Source organism: Emys orbicularis, chromosome 5 (genome assembly GCF_028017835.1).
Source record: "Emys orbicularis isolate rEmyOrb1 chromosome 5, rEmyOrb1.hap1, whole genome shotgun sequence".
Taxonomy (NCBI): Eukaryota; Metazoa; Chordata; order Testudines; family Emydidae; genus Emys; species Emys orbicularis.
Window position 1 is genome coordinate 8,529,414 of NC_088687.1, and position 22,230 is coordinate 8,551,643.

Genomic DNA, 22,230 nt, shown 5'->3' on the forward strand with positions numbered 1-22,230 from the left:
CATGATTCACTCCCCGCCCCCCGCAATGTAGTCACAAGTGCAAAAATGGGCTCTGCGGTTTAATCCACTGATTTACTGGCAGTAATTCACACTAGTGCACACTGCATTTTACATGAGTGTAGTGCATGGATCCTAGGGGTTTGCACTGGCGTAGCTGCTTGGTAGGGGTGTCTCTATACTGCAATCATGGGGTGTGATTGCAGCTCGGGTGGGGCCTGGAAAAGTAAAGTTGTGGCAGTGTGACTGTCAGTGCAGGCCAGCCCCACAACTAGCTACCCAGGCTCCTCGGCAGCTGAAGCTCACACTGCTAGCTCACCAAGCTAGCGACCTTAAAGCTAGCTCGGGTATGTCAGTTCGAGCTGCAATTACCCCCGTGACTGCAGCATAGACATACCCATTGACACAGCCCTGGGTTGGGAGCAGGGCAGAACCATGCCCACCTCCAGCAGGTACTGAAATGTATGCCTGTTCCTACTCCCCTTGCCAGGGCGATCGGTGTATTGGAAGGGGGCAAGGGGCTCTCGCATATCCCTCTGTCTCCCTTTAGGGGTGCAGATGTAAAATTACTCAGACAGTAGGGAATGACCCTTGCAATGGTACAGGGATCTTGACCTTTAGTAACCTGCCAATGTCACGCAACCGTGGGCAGGAACAGAAATGTTAGTCATTAGTATTAGTATTACCACAGTGCGCCGAGGGGCCCTGCTCATGGATCAGGTGCTAGGTGCTGTACAGACACTGACACGAAGTTCAGTCTCTTCCTAGCAGTCCTGAGTGCGACATCTTTATCACCAGAGGATGTCAGAAGAAAAGCAAGGGCTGGATTTTCTAAAGCGCTCAGCTCCCATTTAGGCAGCTAAATGAGGAGGGCATGTTTTCAAAAGGGCTCAACATCCAGCAGCTGCTATTGAGAACAATGGCAACTGTTGGGTGCGTAGCTCTTTGGAAAAGCTGGCCTCAAAACCCGTCAGGCAGCTGTAATTTGTTCACACCACCTTTGAATCTGGTCCCACGTGGCTTTCTTTGATCAGCTTAGTACAGGGTATTATATTTTTAATGGCTAACTCTGCACTTCCTTTCTGGATTGCCCTCACTTCATAGGTGCGACACAGGAGATTAGCACTTACCAAAGGTTGTATGTAGCTAAAGCATGAATAGTTCAGGATGGGTTTTGCATGGTCTTTCCTGTGATCCCAATAATGAAGCAATCCATCTTGATAGAACAAAGAGCAATTATTTAATTAAAAGATCCTCAGTAGTCTTATATTATTTAACTGATATAAAAGGCCTCACAGTGGCTGTATATTCTCTTTCAGTAGAGTTGATTCACTGTACTGAATAATATCTGAAAATGAATGAGTTTGTTATGACTGCTGTTAAGTACTTATCCAATATAGGTGATAAATTATATATGAGTATGTATTACTGTTATTCCACAATCTAGTTACGTTTTTATTATTTGAAGCCTAATTCACCATTGCACTGCACCAGAAATCAATGGCGTTACACTAGTGTAAAAGAAGTAATGCAGTTGTGAATCTGGCCTTAAATGTCTTTCTAAATCTGGATGTGAAGAAACACTGGGATATTTTATTTGATGATGGATACTTTATCCACTAACCCATCAGAGTAAGCATGTATTTCTGAGATGTTTTATATCATAACAGTTATTTTTCCTGACCTGCAATTGAATACAATTTCCTCTGCCCCCCTTTCATCTAAAATGTTATTTAAAGAACCAACTGAACGTGAGCTTTCTGTGTGATGCAGTGGCTAAAAGAACAAATGCAAACCTTTGCTAACATTGTTACTGGAACGCTAAGTCCAGGTCAGGTGGCCACATTTTAAAAAGGACAGTGAACATTGGAAAGGGTTCAGAAAAGATCTACAGTGATTCAAGATCTGGGAAACCTGCCTTACAGGGAGATACTAAAGAATCTCAATCTATTTAGTTAAGCAAAGAGTAGGTTAAGGGGTGACTTGATCACGGTCTATAAGTACCTACATGGGGAGAAGATCTCGGATAATTAAGGATATGATTCTGTCACAGAGGTCATGGATTCCGTGACTTTCCGGGACCTCCAGGACTTCTTCTGGGGCAGTAGCCCCAGGGCCACTGGAGTACCAGCTGGGGGCGGGTCAGCATCCCTTGGGCTGGAGGAGCAGTGGTCAGCCCTTCCTGCAGGAGCAACGGCAGGACTGGAGCAGCTGTTGGCAGTCAGCCCTGGTGCCGCTGGAGCAGGAGCAGAGGGCCCAGAAGAGTCACCAGAGCAGTGGCCGGTGCCAGGGCCACCAGAACAGTGGTCCCCAGGCCACTGGCACAGCGGCCAGGGTTGGGTCAGCCCCTGCTTCAGGAACAGCTGCAAGCCACCAGCAGTGCTCTGACTGTCGTCCCCTCCCCACAGGGTATTTTTAGTAAATATCAGGGACAGGTTGTGGGCTTCCATGAATTTTTGTTTACTGCTCGTGACCTGTCCTGGACTTTTACTAAAAGCACCTGGGACAGAATCATAACCTTATTGATAATAGATGGCTCTTTAATCTAGAAGACAAAGACATAACAAGATCCAGTGGCAGGACGCTGAAGCAAGACAAATTCAAACAGGAAATAAGGTGCGGATTTTTAGACAGGGTAATTAACCATTGGAACAATTTCCCTAGGCATGTGATGCATTCTCTATCACTTGAAATCTTTACATGAAGATTGGATATCTCTAACAGAGATGCTCTAACCAATTGCAAGATACTGAACTTCATGCAGAAATCACTGGATGAAATGCTCTGGCCCCTGGTATACAGGAGGTCAGACCAGACAATATAATGGTCCCTCTTCTGGCCTTAAAAGCCATAAATCTATTAATCTGATGGCCTTTTATTTATTTGATCTAAAATGGCTATGTAAAGTCCTACACATTTGTTTCTTGGAGGTGGGAACATATGCATAGGGGGCTTACATTACATGAGTCACTTCCACTCGTATAGCACTGCTCTCTTAACCTTTTACAGTTGTGTGTGTGTGTGTGTGTATGCATGCTCCCCGCCAAGGGCCTGTGAATTTTTGCATAGAAATGGGCTGCTCCCTGTTTGTTGTGTACAGGAGAAGTGGAAATACCCCACCCACCTACAAAACAATTAGGGAAAGCCCTGACATACTAACCTTTTCCTACCCCTCCAGCTGGTATGATTATCAGAGGGAGGGATGATCATGCTCGTATGTGTTTGTTACCTTTAAATCAATACATGCCTGCTGCTGCCAATTTCTGAGAGTTTTAACTTCATTCGTTTTTGTATTTCAATTTCTTTTACCACCCCTCTCATCTTCCTCTCCCCGATCTTGTCAGAGTGGTGTCCAAAGTCGTTTATTAAAGACTCGCGTTTTCATTACAATACACTCCTATTTTCAGTGGTATTTGAGTCACACTGACAATTCTCTCTACCTGGCCACTCTCCTGCTGGGCTAACAAAATAATGATGGGGAAGAACCTTAGGCCTAGTTTACACCTAAAATTTGGATTGACCTAGTGATGTCACTCAGCAGTGTGGACAATTCACACCGCCAAGGCATGGTAGTTAAGTCACTCTAACCCCTGGTGTAGATGCGGAAAGGTCAACAGAAGAATGCTTCTGCTTGGAGAGGTGGATTAACTGCAGTGACAGAAAAGCCCCTTTCATCACCATAGGAAGTGTCTACTCTATAGTAGAACCGCACTGTATCTGTGCCGCTGTAGCACCCATAGTGTCAATGTTGTCTAAGATAGAACAGAAACCTATATTCTCCTCTCTAATAATGAGCCATCAGTAGGTGCCTCTACCATGCTCAAGCGGCTAACATACTGGATGAGAAATATCAGGGGGGTGTGGTAACTCCAGGGATGAAATAGGTCAAAGATTCCATTCCACTTGGACCGACGCTGGGCCGGTGACTAGGGCAGCAGCTTGGAGATGTGTGTTTAAGAGAAAGAACTGCGGGAGCTCAGTGTCGGTGCTTCTTTGGGAGTGCGGAGGAGTTCAGACAGCAGAAAAAAGGGATGGTGGGTCTAGGGGGAAAAAGAAGAATCTGGTTGGATTGAGCAGTGAAGGGAGACTTCTCAGTGCCTATCTGAAACTTTGGAGGTTAAGAGCCCTGCCACTTTGTGTTGCGATCCCAGGAGATCTCAACAAGCTAGCCTGGATCCGTGGTTGGATCCAAGAAGCACATAGGTTTGGCAGGCGAATAGTGCTGATGATTCACTAGAAAGAATTTGTCCTCGTGAACCAATATTAAACCAATTCCCCAGCATGGCAACAAGCACCATGCTGCAGGATGTGCCGTCTTCCAGAGAAGACGTGATACCTTGCTCCTGACCACATGTGGTCATTGAGAATTCCCTAGTACTGGCCACAAGTCTCAGAAAAGAAGGGGTGTTAACCTCTGGCGGAGCTCCAGCTCAGTTAATCACGCCACCTACTTCACTTCCAGCTGGAGTTCCATTTGGGCTCTTCATTTCCTCTCCTATACTGGGCTTGACATTGTGTTGGGATCCACCAGCACTGCCCCCCCCCCCCCGACACACACACAGAGAATCCCAATGCAATTTTGTAATTCTACGTGGAGAAGGGGTCCCAATGCAAAACCTAAGCCATCTTGTGTAGCTCTGTGCTGTCAAACAGTTGCATCATCTCAACATCAATGTGGCAGCGTTTCACTGGTGGGTAAGGCGATCCCTATCTTTAGGCTGTATCTCAGATTAAGATTTTAAAATCTGCAGGAGTCTGTTGTAGGAAAGGCACTACCACCTAAAAATGAAATTTATTTACCAGACCAAATTCTTTTCTGATTCACTCCAGAAATGAACAGATGGATTGCCAATTTGCTGAATATACATGAAGTCGGAAGTTGGGTTTATTATTATTAAGCAGCATATTTACCCCTAGGAAATCAATCTTTGATGTCTGTTCAAACTTCAGATCTTTTCACCAAAATGATCACAATAAAATGCTGAAATGTTTACTTTGTTATCAAAGGAGGTGTATAAACATACTGGGGAAAATTTAAATATAAAAAAATACCATTCTGGTAGAAAGAACTAATTAACATAGGCAATACCGGCAATACCGATTACGGTATGTTGTTTAATTGACATTCTTCTTACTAAAATACATATCCAGTGAAAATTTAGATTAGAGAACTAAAGAAATGGTATTCAGATGTTGAAAAGTTGCCTCCATAGTGTATAATACATAAAGCTTTCTAATAATGTGGGCTCTCATCCATAAATTATTGAACACAAAGGGAACTTAAAGTGCTAAGCTGTGGAAGAAATTTCATACTAAATAAAACAATAAACTGCTCAGGAGAAAGCCACACAAAGAAAACCCTGTTGTTGCATCTGTCTAGTTTTTCCCCCTCAAATTGCCTGTTTATCATATCATACATTTTAAAGCTGTCACTTGACCTTGTGCAGCATGTGTCTGTGTGAACGTATATACATCTATAGGTACCTTTTGCACCATTTTAAGTAGACAGTAATTAATCTATTGATTTATTCCAACAGTAGTTATCTCATTGCTAATTCATTTCTACAGTAATTATGTTCCCAGATCTATTCCCAAGCTGTCTATCTACATTGCCTAGGTGGATGATATGATACAGATGGTACATTGAACATAGTCGCACCAACGTCACAATTTGACATTTGCACTCATTTGAGCCACCTGCGTTGTCCACTCATGTTGGTTTTATTCAGCTGTACACAAACCCTGGAGTCCAAATCTTCAAACCCTTCCTCAGCGGCTTGCTCGCTTAGGGCCTGATCCAAAGCCCACTGAAGTCAATGGGAGTCTTTCCACTGACTTCAATGAGTTTTGGACCAGGCTCTTAGGTCTCAACCCTGCAAAGGAACCTGCATGGACGGACACGGACACCTGCACAGAGTTCCTGTAAGGGTCAGACTCACCCCTGCGGCGCCTCCTGCTGGTCTCTCAAGGAATTAGCTCAATTTCCAGCCCGGAGCGCCCTCTGCAGGGCTGGCTTTAACCCTTCCCAGGCAGGAGCGGGTGATCACCCCGCTACAGTTCCACAGACAAAGATGGGACTCCATGAGGGCATAACTGTTTGCCCATACAAATCCTTTGTAGGATCAGGCCCTAAACAGTCCCATAAGTCAAGGGTACTACGTATCTGGGCAATGATTACTTTTTGGAGAAGGGGTTGTGTGATTGGACTCTTATGCTCTATATTATAATCACACAACTTTCCAGGAAGGCTATGCTATAGTCTTTTGCCTTATTTCTATTCTGTGTATGCAGACATACTCAAAGGTGATTTTCTTATATCTGTGTGATAATGTGGAGAGATAAGTGATACATTTATGGATCCTCCTAGGCAGGAAGTGAGCGGTGGGTCCCTTTGGGAAACTTGGAGTCTCCCCTTCTCAGTGGTATGAAGATCCCATTTCTAACCCTGAACGTGTCATGAGATATAGAAGCTACTCCTGGGGGAATTCTGTGACAAGAAATACCAAATTCTGAGCCAAAAAAATTCCCCAATTCTCCATATTTTATTTTTCAAAATAATGCAATATAATCACTCAAGTTTCACTTATTTTGGTAATTTATTTAAACTACCATACAGGGAAAAAAATCACAATAACTGTTCAGCATTTCCTAGGGTATGTCTACACTATGAGAGTAGTTCGATTTTACTTAAATCGAATATGTGGAATCGATATTACAAAGTCGAACGTGTGTGTCCACACTAAGGACAGTAATTCGACTTTGTGAGTCCACACTAACGGGGCAAGCGTCGACATTGGAAGCGGTGCACTGTGGGCAGCTATCCCACAGTTCCCGCAGTCCCCGCTGCCCATTGGAATTCTGGGTCGAGCCGCCAATGCCTTCTGGGTAAAAAAATGTGTCGAGGGTGCTTTTGGGTAACTGTCATCATCCGACCGTCACTCCCGCCCTCCCTCCCTGAAAGCGCCGGCAGGAAATCAGTTCGCGCACTTTTCTGGTCAGTGACAGCGCGGACGCCACAGCACTGCGAGCATGGAGCCCGCTGCGACCATCGCTGCAGTTATGGCCGTTGTCAACACCTCGCACCTTATCATCCACCTTTCCCAGAGGCAGATGCTGAGAAATCGGGCGAGGAGGCTACGGCAGCGCGGTGAGGACCTGAAGTCTGAGAGTGGCACAGACCTGTCACAAAGCATGGGACCCCGCGCCGAGGACATCATGGTGGCAATGGGTCATGTTGATGTTGTGGAACGGCGATTCTGGGCCCGGGAAACAAGCACGGACTGGTGGGACCGCATAGTGCTGCAGGTCTGGGATGAATCACAGTGGCTGCGAAACTTTCGCATGCGGAAGGGGACTTTCATGGAACTTTGTGAGTTGCTGTCCCCTGCCCTGAAGCGCAATGACACCCAGATGCGAGCAGCCCTGAGTGTCCAGAAGCAAGTGGCCATAGCCCTCTGGAAGCTTGCAACGCCAGACAGCTACCGGTCAGTCGCGAACCACTTTGGCGTGGGCAAATCTACCGTGGGGGTTGTTGTCATGCAAGTAGCCAACGCAATCGTTGAGCTACTGCTCTCAAAGGTAGTGACCCTGGGAAACGTGGAGGTCATCATAGATGGCTTCGCCGCGATGGGATTCCCAAACTGCGGTGGGGCTATAGATGGAACTCACATCCCTATCCTGGGACCGGACCACCAGGCCAGCCAGTACATTAACAGAAAGGGCTACTTTTCAATGGTGCTGCAAGCACTGGTGGACCATAGGGGACGTTTTACCAACATCAACGTCAGATGGCCGGGCAAGGTTCATGACGCTCGTGTTTTCAGGAACTCTGGTCTGTTTAGACGGCTGCAGGAAGGTATTTACTTCCCGGACCACAAAATAACTCTTGGGGATGTGGAGATGCCTATAGTCATCCTCGGGGACCCAGCCTACCCGCTAATGCCCTGGCTCATGAAGCCCTATACTGGCGCCCTGGACACTGAAAAAGAACTCTTCAACTACCGGCTGAGCAAGTGCAGAATGGTGGTGGAGTGTGCTTTTGGCCGTCTCAAGGGGAGATGGAGAACCTTACTGACTCGCTGTGATCTCAGCGAAACCAATATCCCCATTGTTATTGCAGCTTGCTGCGTGCTCCACAATCTCTGTGAGAGCAAGGGGGAGACCTTTATGGCGGGGTGGGAGGTTGAGGCAAATAGCCTGGCTTCTGATTACGCCCAGCCAGACAGCCGGGCGATTAGAAGAGCCCAGCGGGACGCGCTGTGCATCCGGGAGGCTTTGAAAGCTAGGTTCCTGAGTGAGCAGGGTAACCTGTGACTATTAAGTTTGTTTACAGAGAAGCTGAACCTGCCCCCGTTTCTTTACCCAGTAAATGTTCACTATCCTCTCCAGTTTCATACCCCGTTCCCCCCCTTCCAACACACGTTTAAAAATAAAATCACTTGAATTTTGTTAATGAACACCGTTTTCTTTATTACTGTTTTCTCGGTAATGTGTTGAACCTGGGACGCAGACTGTGGTGGGGAGCGGGTGTAGTGTAGTGATGCAAAGGACGCTTCTAAACTCCAGGAATGACAGGCTCCGCACTGGTGGACTGGTTGTTTCAACGGAGCCTGCCACCCCTCCTGTTCGGGACTCTGTGTGTGGGGGCTATGTGACTTTGTGGCAGGGGGAGGACGGTTACAGATCCCCTGCTGCGTGGCTCTGTGATCCAGGATAAGGACCGCTGCATAAGATCTCTAACTGCCCTCCCCCGCCACAAAGTCACAGAGCCCTCCCACCCACACACACACAGAACATGAAAACCACCTCCCAGACTGACCAGGGTAACTAGTGACTGCAATGTGTGTGTGCCCTGCTGCTGAACCTGCCCCCGCCTCTGTGCCCTGGTAAAGGTGACTGTCCTGTCCAATTACCAACCCCCTTCTCCTCCTTCAGACAGACTCTCCTCTAAAAGAACATGATGGAAACAGTAATTAACAGAAACGTATTTTTTATTAGCAACTACACATGAAACTGGGGGATGAAACTTGGACGGGGGCTTGGGTGAGGCGGGAAGGAAAGGACTTGTCAAATTTTGGGGAATGAGAGCCTTCTGGTACTTGAGCAGTCTGCAGGGGTGGAGTGAGAGTTTTCACGGACTCTGCCGCCCCTCCTTCTTTGGACTTTGGGTGAGGGGGGTATGGGACCTGGTGGCGGGGGAGGGCGGTTACAGATAGACTGCAGCGGGGCTCTGTCCTCCTGCCTCCGGTCCTGCAGAACATCCACAAGGCACCGGAGCGTGTCCGTTTGCTCCCTCATTAGTCCAAGCAGCGTTTGAGTCGCCTGCTGGTCTTCCTGCCGCCACCTCTCCTCCCGTTCCATGTGTGATCGGTGCATTTGGGACAAGTTCTCCCTCCACTGGGTCTGCTGGGCTGCCTGGGCTCGGGAACAGCCCATAAGTTCCGAGAACATGTCCTCCCGTGTCCTCTTCTTCCTACGCCTAATCTGCGCTAGCCTCTGGGAGTGTGATGCCAGGCTAGGTCAGGAGACAGTCGCAGCTGTGGGATGGGAAAAAGGGAGTGAATTCCTCAGAAAGATAAATTTAGTTGTGAACAAAGAACATAGTCTTTCTCTGTGAACAAGACCATGCACAGCACCTATCACATGCGCACTCAGGACAAGGTCGAATTTTCGGCCTTCGCATTCAGTGCCTGGGGTCTTGCAGTGCAGATCAGAGAAGCGGGGCAGGACACCGGAATTTGTGTAGCAGGCCGACATGGTAAGCCGTAGACTTGTGGCTGCTTAAAACTTTAATAAAAGCACTGGCCTCCTTTCACATTGAAAGCAATGCCAGTCCCTGCTGCCAGCAATCCGGCAAGCATGAACTCTGCCCCTGTCCCACCCCCTCGCAGCTGTCCCAGGGAAAGATCCCTGTATGCTGCCCCTCTCCCGCCTCCACCGCGTGGCTGTAAACCGCCGGTTACAGTTCTGTAAAGGAACAGGCAAGCAGTCCCAATACTAACATTCTCCTACCTAATTCAAAGCAGGTCACCATGAGCGACATCACTCTGATGAGGATTTCAGAGACGGAGCAAGAAAGGATGCTTCGGGAAAGCCTGCAAAGACCAGGGCCGTATGCCGCCATGCTCTGCAAGGCAATGATCCCGGAGTACTTGCTTGTCTCCTGGCACGGAAACGTTTCCTACTACGGAGGACCCAATAAGGCCGCTCTCCCCAGGAACCTGATGCAAAGGCTTTCCAATTACCTCCAGGAGAGCTTTGTGGAGATGTCCCTGGAGGATTTCAGCTCTATCCCCGGACATATAGACCGGATTTTACTGTAGCTGCACTGGCAGGGACTAAACAGTAGAGCGGCTAGGGCAGAACAATCATGCTAAACCGGACATTGTTAGATTTTTTTTCAGTAGTTGCACTGCCAAGGACTGAAACGTTAAGCACCTAGGGCAAAGTAATCATGCAAAACCCATTGTTAATATTGTTAATATTCCTGTTCTGTTAAAAATAAATGTTTAGATGTTTAAAACACTTACTGACTGATCCTTCCCCTGATTCTGTGTCCGGGTTAACGCCTGGGGACGGTTGGTAGGGGATCTCTGTAAGGGTGATGAAGAGATCCTGGCTGTCGGGGAAATCAGCATTGTAAGCGCTGTCGACTGCCTCGTCCTCTTCATCTCCTTCCTCATCTTCCCCGTCCGCTAACATGTCCGAGGAAGCGGCCGTCGACAATATCCCATCCTCAGAGTCCACGGTCAGTGGTGGGGTAGTGGTGGCGGCCGCACCTAGGATGGAATGCAGTGCCTCGTAGAAACGGCATGTCTGGGGCTGGGATCCGGAGCATCCGTTTGCCTCTTTGGTCTTCTGGTAGCCTTGTCTCAGCTCCTTGATTTTCACGCGGCACTGCGTTGCATCCCGGCTGTATCCTCTCTCTGCCATGGCTTTAGAGATCTTCTCGTAGATCTTTGCATTCCGTCTTTTCGATCGCAGCTCCGAAAGCACGGACTCATCGCCCCACACAGCGATCAGATCCAAGACTTCCCGATCAGTCCATGCTGGGGCCCTCTTTCTATTCAGAGATTGCATGGCCATCTCTGCTGGAGAGCTCTGCATCGTTGCCAGTGCTGCTGAGCTCGCCACGATGTCCAAACAGGAAATGAGATTCAAACTGCCCAGACAGGAAAAGGAATTCAAATTTTCCCGGGGCTTTTCCTGTGTGGCTGGTCAGAGCATCCGAGCTCGGACTGCTGTCCAGAGCGTCAACAGAGTGGTGCACTGTGGGATAGCTCCCGGAGCTATTACCGTCGATTTCCATCCACACCTAGCCTAATTCGACATGGCCATGTCGAATTTAGCGCTACTCCCCTCGTTGGGGAGGAGTACAGAAGTCGAATTTAAGAGACCTCTATGTCGAACTAAATAGCCTCGTGGTGTGGACGGGTGCATAGTTAATTCGATGTAATGGTGCTAAATTCGACATAAACTCCTAGTGTAGACCAGGCCCTAAACACATGAAAGTTAAGTTACAAATACTTAGTAACCAATACTCTGCATTCCAGTTAAATGAAAATCCAGGATTATAAATTACATTACTTTTATTTTAGTGTTTGGTGTTCTATAAGGTAGAATTTCTCTTTAAATTGCTCAGATTTTCACACATGAAAGTCATACAATTTTGCTAATCATTGTCCTGCATTTTTTTTTAATGGATAAGTAAAATAGACCCTAAGCTGTCATATAACCCCATTGTGCCTCCATGGCGCAGGAAAAAAAGCGAGAAATCCCACAGACCTTCCTAGCTGAGGATTCCCTTACCATCATTTACAATAAGGCTCCTTCACACCACTCTGGCAAGGTAAAGGAGCCTGAATTGACTAAGAATGGGAACAATTAACTAACAATGGGAACATTAGCAGCCTGCCTGCTTAGCTGTTACATTTCTGCTCTGCCTTAGGGACAGAGCCTGCTTTACACAGCCCTATGCCTCCAAGCCTGGGATGCAGCAACAGCGAGGAGAGGGACAGAGTGAGTCTCTCTCTAGGGTGACCAGATGTCCCGATTTTATAGGGACAGTCCCGATTTTTGGGTCTTTTTCTTATATAGGCTCCTATTACCCCCCACCCCCTGTCCCGATTTTTCACACTTGCTGTCTGGTCACCCTATCTCTCTCACTCCTTCATACACAGGCACACGCCCAGCCCCACTCCCTTAATGTCTCTCCATGGATGCAGGCACGTCCAGCCTCCCTCCTCCCCCCAGCAGTGATCTGCTCTCTGCTGGTGGCTGCTAGGGAAGGGGCGTGTGTTTCCCACAGATTTCTTGGCTCCCCCATTTTTCTGCGGGGGAGCCAAGAAATCTGCAGAAGGCATGAATTCTGTGCCACCGTGGTAGTGCAGAATTCCCCCAGGAGCAAAAAGCATCATGTCTATAATGACTTTACAGACATGATGCTTTTATATCTATTAAAGCAGTTGCTGGCCCAGGATTGAACGTTGCCATTCCTGGCTTTCGGCAGATGTGAGCATCAAGGAATGGCCCTCCAGGATACCTATCCATTTCCCTCCATTATAATTTGCCCCTCTCGCCCCATCAGAGTGCTCCATTCTCCCAGCTAAGGAGGCCAATGGTTGTCTCTGGAGTGTACAGCACTGTTCCTGGGCTGAGAGAGCGGGGTGAGGTGCTCCCCACAGGACAGGATTCCAGTCCTTGCTGCACCACTTGGGACATCTGTGCCTCTGTGTTTGACCGTTCTCTACATAGGGTGGATCAGCTTTTCCGAACCATGAATAGTCTCCCCTCCTAGCTACTCTTCTCCTTCACCCTTCTCCCCATGAGCAATGTCAGGCCGTCAACACTGCAAAAAAAAAAAAAAACAACAACATGGCAGCAAGTGACAGAGCCCAGGTCACCTGACTCGGGCTCACACTGTGGTGTAGCAGTGTTAGACGTTCCCACGCAGGCTGGAACCCAGACTCTGAGACCACCCCCCTGGCTGGGATCCAGAGCCCAGGCTCCAGCCTGAGGAGGAGGAACTTGTACACTGCTAATTTTAGCCCCATAGCATGAGTCCCAGGAACTCAAGTCAGTTGATCCAGGCTCTGAGACTCACCGCCATGTTTTTTTTTTTAAACAACGTAGACATACCCTCAGTTCTCTTCTCTCCTCCACACTCACCAATAGGCCCGTGATGTTGTTTCTCTTCCCTTACATGCCCAAGCAGCGACTGGCTCCCTATCCTCTTACAAAACAGCAATATGCACACCTTTCTTGCCAATGCAGTCATGTTGAGGCAACAAGGTAATAAAGTACCCTAAGCCTTCTAGCTGGTTTCCACTGCTCCCTTTTTCTTGTCCTCAGCTCCCCTTTGGTGTCTCTAACATTATTTAAAGAACCAAATCAACATGAGCCTGTAGAATGATTAGGCAGCTAAGAGCAAATGCAATCCTTTGCAAAGGTCGCTGGAACAGTGTGTCCAGTTGAGGTGTCCATATTTCAAATAGGATATTGAACATTGAAAAGGGTTCAGAAAAGAGCTGCAATGATTCAAGACTTGGAAAATCTGACCAGCCGTGAGACTAAAGAAGAGAGGGTTCAGAGGTAGCCTCACACAGTCTATAAGTACCTATGTGGGGAGCAGGGTGGGTGCAAGGATGTTTCGCGCCCTAGGCGAAACTTCCACCTTGTGCCCCACCCCCCACCCCGAGCCCTGTGGCAGCTCTCCGCCCCACCCTCCGCCCTAAGGCGCCCCCCCCCCCCCCCGCGGCAGCTCCCTGCCCCCCCCCGCAGCAGCTTCCGCCCTGAGGCGCCCCCCCCACAGCAGCGCCTCCCGGCCCGGGGAGCCATGCGTCAGCTCCCCACCCCAGCTCACCTCTGCTCTGCCTCCTCCCCGAGCACGCCGTCGCAGCTCCACTTCTCCTGCCTCCCAGGCTTGCGGAGCCAATCAGCTGTTTGGCACCGCAAGCCTGGGAGGGAGAGAAGCAGAGCAGGACGGCGTGCTCAGGGGAGGAGGCGGAGCAGAGATGAGCTGGGGTGGGGAGTTCCCCTGCGTGCCGCCCCCCCCTTACTTGCTGCAGGCGGCCCTCCCCGTGCCCCCCTGCCCCAGCTCCCTCCGCCTAAATGCCGACGAAGACCGGGGCGGCCGAAGATCCGGCCGCCGCGGTCACCGCCAAAGAACCCGAAATGCCGCCCCCCAAATGTTAGCGCCCTAGGCGACCGCCTAGGTCACCTAATGGGTTGCACCAGCCTTGGTGTGGAGGAGAATGTTGACAGTGGCGGGCTCTTTCATGTAGCAGGAAAAAGGCATAATAAGAACCAGTGGCTGGAAGCTGAAGCTAGACATATTCAGACTAGAAGTAAGGTGCAAACTTCTTCCAGTGGAGGGTCATTAAACACTGGAATCCCTAGGAATGTGAGGGATTCCCCATTATCTGAAATCTTTAAACGAAAATGGGATGTCTTGCCAATGGTAATGATACTAACTTTCTCTGTAAAGCACTTTGAGATCTACTGATGAAAAGCACTACCTAAGTGTTACTATTATATCGAAATGATGAGCTATAGCTCAAACTGAAGTGACTGGTTTTATCCTAGAGCCACTCAGTGTGTTATGCGGGAGGATAGATCAAATAATTATAATAGTGCCTTCCGGCCTTAAAACCTACAAATCTATGAAAGCAGCAACCTTCAACCCAGCCCTTACTTTGAAATGGAAATAAAAACCAGACACATGCTGTTGCTTAACAAACTATTATTTTTATTTTATTTTACTGATTTACCCAAGTAGGAACATGGAATTATAATTCAGAAAGAAACAGCATGTCAAGAACGTTGATTTTTAATTAACAATGATTTTTAATTGACAATTTTAAACAGTGTGGGGTTGCTGAGTTTCTTTTTTATTATTATTATTTTGATTACACTTTTCTTGATTTCGTTCGTAATGAAGGGGAAAAAAACACAATTAGAGCAACAAAATAGTTAGGTGCATAGAAATGTAAAGATGTATGCCTGGCAGGGAAGGACTTGCTACAGTGAAAGGAAATGTGTCAGCAGTGACTGACTCAGACGCCTTTCTCTATTAGTAGGAATGTTGATTTTGGTTTTGAAGAACAGATACAGCAAAGCACAAGAAAGTAATTTCAAAAGACTAAAAATAGAACTCACCGAAAAGCTTGTAGGGAGGACAATCTTGTGTTTATGGGACTGAAACCCAGGTCTCAGAAGATTAAGGTTTAATTCCTGGCTTTGCCACAGATTCCCTATGTGATCTTGGTAAGTCACTTCCCCTGGCCGTGTCTTAGTTCCCCATCTACAAAATAGGTGTAATCACACTCGCTTCCTTTTCCTGCCTTGTCTATTTACATTGTTCGCTTGTTGGGGCACGGGCTGTCTGATATTCTGTCTGTACTGCGCCTGAAACGCTGGGATACCGATCACTATTCAACTCTCATAGGTACTCCAGTAAATAAAAACAACAGCTCACCCGCCAATAGCAGCCTGGTGTAAGGGTGTGGTAGCAGTGCAATTTTATAACAATATGTAAACAGAAAGTGTTTTATAATTTATTCTTGGTCTACTCTTTAAGACAAAAGAAGGGTGTGGCATAGGGCTATCATTCTCACTGCTCTCTATATAAAGAAAATATAGTATACGATACAGAAAGAGTTCTACACTGGCAAAACCAAGGCCAGCAAATTAGATTTTTTATTTTTGAAGCTAGACATTTTCAGTAGAGTCCAAAAAGTGTTGCCAATTCTCATGGTAACACTGCAGGTTTCTTCTCTTAAGAAAAGTCCGTTTTTCTGTAACATGCGTGTTCCAGATTTTCTGGAACCAGTTATTGTTTCCTGCTGGGGTACAGAGTTCCAGTCAGCTGTTGGAATTGGTCTAGCCGACAGTAAAACAGGGTGAATGCTGAGGTTGTGCAAAGAGTATTTTGTTCTGTCAATTGAACATCAGCTGGGGCCATTTATACTTGTCAGACGCTGGAGAACCTGGTCTCTCTTCAGGACTCTGGACAGTGCTGGCCTTTTGCAGCCTTTATATATTCAGCATCATAAACAAATTCTTTAAGAGCAGCATACCTTCTCTGGGTTAAAACATACACTTAGCTGGGGTCCTAGCATTCGCTACAAATAACTGAAAATGTCACATCAACACAAGTAAATACGAGCATTCCCAGGAGAATAAGACATTATTCTCTGTGTTCTGAGTAAACAAAACATGCTTAAATAAATGTATATGTATGGCAGGTGGAAACTTTGATTTATATTTGTCCCAAGGTGGCTGAAACACCAGGAGCTGTTATTGGCGGACTGTCACATGGCCTTGTAAGCTAGGAGCTGTGAGCTTTCCATCCTACCGAATGGATTTGGTTGCTCAAATCCCATTAAAGTTAACAGGAATTAGACATCCAAATCCCCTGTTGTATGCAGTGTTGTTGTAACTGTGTCGGTCTCAGGATATGTATTTAGCTGTGATTCTCTGAGTACGTTTCCCAGACCTGAAGAAGAGCTCTGTCCCTCTGACCAACAGATATTCCCTCACCCACCTTGTCTTATCCATATCCCCTCGGCAACTTTGATCATCCCATTCTGGATGTTTATGAGAAGCACTCAAACCCCTATAATCACCCAACCTGGGCTAGACCATACAGGGGAATAACTCTTCTCACACTGCTTTGGCTCTCCAGCGTCTGTTCTCATGTGGAACTAGGAAGTCCAGAGTTATGCAACAGTGAAAAATACAAGGAGGCCATGGGCATGGGGATTACTCCAGTATTTCCAAGCCTGAAAAGGTTTAGTTTGGGATCACGTGGAGTCTGGAGTGAAGAGGGTTGGTCTTGATTTATCTGGAGTGGTTTGCCTATCCCTAATTATACATCCTCTCCCCGCCCCCACCCCCTCTCATGAAAGCATTGATCTGTCCATAGTCACGTATCCTACCACATTAGTATTATGTATGGAAAAAATTGCAAGTCTTTTTTTTAAAATCACCTGACAATACATTTATTTTGATGGGCACCAGTGACTAATTATGCTCCCTTATACTTTCCTTAAAAATCATTTGTATTGATTTTCCTGCTGCCGGGATTGAAATCATCAGGGCTTTGCCTGATTATTATCTTAACCATAATCCATATTTTTAAAGATGTAAAATAAACTCCAGAATTAGTGGAGAGACAAAAAGCAGATATGCCACCATTAAGGTTAATTGCACAAGCCCATTCAGTTATTCACTCTGGCATCAGAATAAAACAAACAGTAAACCAGGAGACGGTTTGGTAATGAAGTGACTTTATCTCACAGGATTATTCTTGTGGCTATGGCTTTAATTGTACAATCTAGAAGGATTTGTGACATAAACTGACTAATCTTGCATTATTGTAATGATTTGTAATCATAGCACTGGCTATGATTTACTGGCTTATTATACATTTGCATGTTATAATCAGCTAGAATAGGCAGTGCACGCCCTACAATTCATAACAACACTTAAAATTATACATCTTGCAATGAGCTTTGACAGCTGGCCCACCATAAACAGCTTGGAGGTTTGAAACCTGAAAAATCTGAAGTGTGCATCGTTTCAGCTCCTCGAGAAAATAAAGCTAATGAAATAAAACTGAACAACAGTGTGTATATTGAACAAAACATCCAGGACTGAACTTTTGCTGTGATTAAGTGAGGACTAATAATCCCATATGGGAGCAAACAGACCAAGTGCTGGGTCTGCTAGCCCTCTGGCAAGGTAGCAAGTTACTAAACTGATGGCCCCGCTTCCGGAATGATCTTGAGATGTTCACACGTCAGGCTAGTAGAAGCCAGGAGACTCCCGGATGTAACAGAGTCAGGGCACATCTCCACTGGAGCTGGAAATATAATTTCGAGTTCGAGAAGACATACCCGGGCTAGCTCTGATTGAGAAAGCGTGGCAAAAATAGCAGGTCGCAAACAGCTAACTACCCCAAGCACGTACCTCTGGTCTCACAACGCAGTGGCTAACGCTGCTATTTTTACCATGCTAGCTTGATCAGAGCTCTTGCAGGTCTGTCTCCTCGAGCTGGAAATTATACCTGCAGCAGCAGTGTAGACATGTTAGTGTCATGTAATTAGCACCCCAAACTGCTGTCTGCAGGCACACGCCACAAAGGGCCTCAGAAACGGAGAGAGAACCGGGCCCATCATGGGAGGAAGTTGCCATCACAGAATGCAGCGTTGGCTGACAGCCTGAGGATGAGACACAGACTAAACAAAGGAACTCAGTTCCATCTGCAGGAGAACAAAAGCTCCAGACCCCTCTCTCACCCCACTTAACAGTCAGTCAACAGGGGTAAGGCTTAGGGATTTCACTATCTTTATGGCCCGATCCTGCAGAGGCACACACAAGTAACTGTATCCAGGTGAGCAGTCCCTTTGAGTTCATTTGGGCTACTCACCTGAGTAATGCTACCGACATGCTCAAGCATTTAAAGGATTGGACCCTTAAAGAGTGATACATTATATTATGGCAAGTCAGGTGACGTGATGGTATTTTCCCCCCACTCCCACATTCTGGGCTACCGTTCTACCTCACTTTTAGGGCTTGATCCAAAGGCCGAGGCAGAACGGCCGTTCATTCATGCAATGAGAGCGGGCTTGAGCCCTTAGGTAACAGGTGCCCTCTCTGGATGGCAGGAGTGGCTGCCACAAGTATACTAATTAATGTATCAATACAGACCAGCAAGCCACCTATGACAAATCGTACCAACAGAGATCCTGTCCTGTGCAATGGGCATCACTCATCGTCCCCAGCTCTTGCCAGGTGTCCCACATGGCAATGCATTGAGGGGCTCACCCAGGGCCCACTAATGGCAACAGAAGACAGACTATCAGTACCGATGGACTTCGGATCAGGACCTCTGTTACAAGCCAATGGCTCAACCCTGCTCTCATTCAAGGCAAATGGGAGTCTTGCCATTTACCCCAGGCTCTTACACAAGCTTTTTAAAAAAAAATACAATAAACATGTCCCAAAGTATTTCTGTTGTTAAAGCCTCATCTTTGAGACTGCAGGAACGCAGATATTTAGAGTAAGCACATGTCCGAAAGCGGTACCTACACGGGTTTGCCTGGCTCCACCATAGGCACGGAAAGACACAAAGGGGACACAGCTTGCTTACTCCATTTTTCCAATACCTGCCAGTACATGTACCCACAAAATTCAGCATCATCCTACTGCAAAATTTACCCCAGTTACGTAGGAGATATGGGAACACTGGCAAAAAAAGGCAGCTATGAACTTCACCCAGATTGAAAAAAGAACGTGCTCTCATCTCTCTAGCTCTCATTCACTTCTGACTCTAACCTTGAGCTCAGCCACAGGGCTCAGCCACGTTCACTTAAATGTATTTGTATTTTAAATAAAAATAGAAGAGTAATTTCAAGCTTAATTATACGTAGGAAAGTCTGTAGTTTCTCTTCCAACAAATGCTAATAACTCTTCCAGGTCTGCAGCAGTAGTTTTTTTTTTTTTTTTAAAAGCACACTGTTACCTGACAGGGCAAAGCAAGCTGCAGCAGCAACCTGAGCCCCATGGTGCTCTTTAATTCTTTTATACTCCCCATACAGCTCATGGGAGGCTCACAATAAATCACAGGGGCATCTCAGCATGTGATGTCACAGCAGTACAAGCAGAGATGATTGACAGCAGTGGTGTCACTCATGTAGCTACAGCGATACCTCTCTATGTAAATTTGGATCCATTTATATACTAGTCAGTAACCCTAACAATTTTCCTTGTGGCATTGGAAGTGATGGGAGCCTATAGCCCTGGTGGGTGCTTTGAAATAAACAAACACATCGGACCCCCAAAAGTGGATATTTGTTATCCCTTGTGTTACTTGTACTTAATGTCAGACTGTTTCTATACCGTGAATGGTAATAAGCAACAATAATGTTGTACCATTATAACTTTTTGTCGCAGTAGAAGATGGAGACCATACTCTAGATAATAGAGCTGGGCCATCGTTTTTTTCCAATCAAAAATGAGGTTTTGTTGCAAAAAAAAATTTTGGAGGGAAAAAAGTGTTTTCAACTAAGCTATTTGAGTTTTCATTGAAAGAAACCCCAAAACCAACAGATTTTTGGATTTCAGCATTTGAAACAAAAACCTTCAGTTTTCTGGGGGTAAAAGCCCACCCATTTTTCACAGGGAGAGTGGGGGTTTCCGGGCTAGTCAGGGTGAGTAAGAAAAAAGTATTTGTGGGGGATAAAAAATACATTTTTTTTTATTTGAATTGGAGTTGTTTTGATTTCATTATTTGAAATTATAAGAAGTTTATAATAAGTTTTTCTTTTTAAAAATAAACCTGTTTAAAATGAAATCTGAATTTATTACAAAATATGGCAAGGCCTAAACTTATGATAATTTAGTTGTAAATGTGAAACATGTTTTGATAAGAGAAGTTTATGTATCCAAAACGTTTATGGTTGTTTTAATTAAATTCCAGTTATCATCCAATGCATCTTGATGCAAATGAGCAAAAAGTTATCTAGTAAATATTTTGACTACTTTCTAACATAATAAAATGTACAATCAATAAGAAAATGAAACTTAAGCTATAGAATTGCTTAAATAAATGTATATAGTTATAGTATACACTCCTAGGTAGCAGAAATATGTACCAAATCTAGTCTAAAGGTTCTATTTAGTTGCAAATCAACATGTTTTAATGGTTATATCAACCAATGAGAATCCATCTTTCTTTAGGAAATAACTGAAGTACAAATAGAAAAGTTGATTAAAATAAATGATTCGAATCAAGACTTTCCACTTGGGGATTAAAATCATTACTTAAATCGCTGATTTAAATCAATCCGCCCTGTGACCAGTTCTGCAATATGAAGCTGAAGCAGAAAGTTTATTAGAGGCACTTAATGACAGGGATATCCCCCTCTTGATCAGTCACATTGCTGGAGTTTGCAGTTATTCAAAGACAGTCACTGAAAACATCTCTCTCTCTCCAAGGGCTCACTCCTCTTACACGTGGGGGGAGGAGTTCAGAAACACTCAGCATTGAGCTAACTCCGCTCCCACTGACTGGAAGGGGAGCAGGGTTAGGCTAATGATCAGAGCTCCAGAAAATCCCGCCTCTCACGGTTTCTATCCTCGCACCTTTTTTCAAAAGTTTATAATATTCCAGAACTTTCACCTTCCAGACTGAACTTTACAGGGTTTGTCCCTGTCTGCAGTTGTCAGGGTTTTAAATCTGAGCAAAAAAAACCAGTCCAGTTGTTTTTTGGTCTTAATCCAAAGCTTGGTGAAGTCAGTGGAAGGACTCCGATTGACTTCAGTGGGCTTTGGATCAGAGCTTTTCAGAGCTAGTCAGCAAAAAAAAAAAAAAACATCCACCAATTGCCTCCATTATAAAAAACGAAAAGTTACTGCAATCTTGAATTAGTTGTTAGCCACCATGCAGGTATCCAGAGTAAAAACACATGCAAGCTAATGGAACAAGACCAGGACTATGTGTTTCTTAGCCCTATAAATGGCTTATGTGGTTAAGTGATATACACGTTAGGTGGAATGACTGGTATGTGAAGAGATGGGTACATGCTTTAAATTGGGCAACACAAACTATAAACTCTAAATCAGGTTTTAAAGACCTGCATTTTCTCATGTGAGTACTGTAACTGTGGTGTTTAATCCAGCAAGATTTAATATTATTCAGGATCGCACAAACTATATATATTTTTAGAATGTCATTACTAAAAAACATTAGATTCAAAAATGCCTGAAGTTGTGCATGAGACAAAGAGAACACAACACTCTTCAAAGATAAAGTCATTCGAAGCTCTTTGATTCCTGAATTTTAATTCCTGGATGCTGGAGAAAAACGAATGTGTTTCAGCATGATATGAGATTGTTTATTCAATGTGCCCGTACAGAGGAACCTAATTCTGACAACTACACTTACTGAGATGCATCAAGTTCTTCTAGGATATCGGCTCAAGAAATTAATATATAGGGCTAGTAAAGAAAAAGATTTGTTTTCACATTACTATTAATAGTAATTTATTTTATAGCACCTCAGAGTATGCTCGGCACTTCACACACAGTTAACAAGTTACGATCCTTTCCCCAAGCTGCCAACAGACTAAGGCCTGAATCTACAAGGACTCACACATCTGCTTAACTTACACACTGTGAACAGTCCCATTGAACTCAGCTATTCACAGACGTGATCCAATGTCCACTAAA

General features: G+C 45.7%; 1 protein-coding gene across 5 annotated transcripts in view; it reads right to left on the reverse strand.

Moving 5' to 3' along the window:
- Window positions 1-22,230, reverse strand: part of EPHA5 (EPH receptor A5) — a 309,701-nt gene that overhangs the window by 276,724 nt on the left and 10,747 nt on the right. The window lies entirely within an intron of this gene.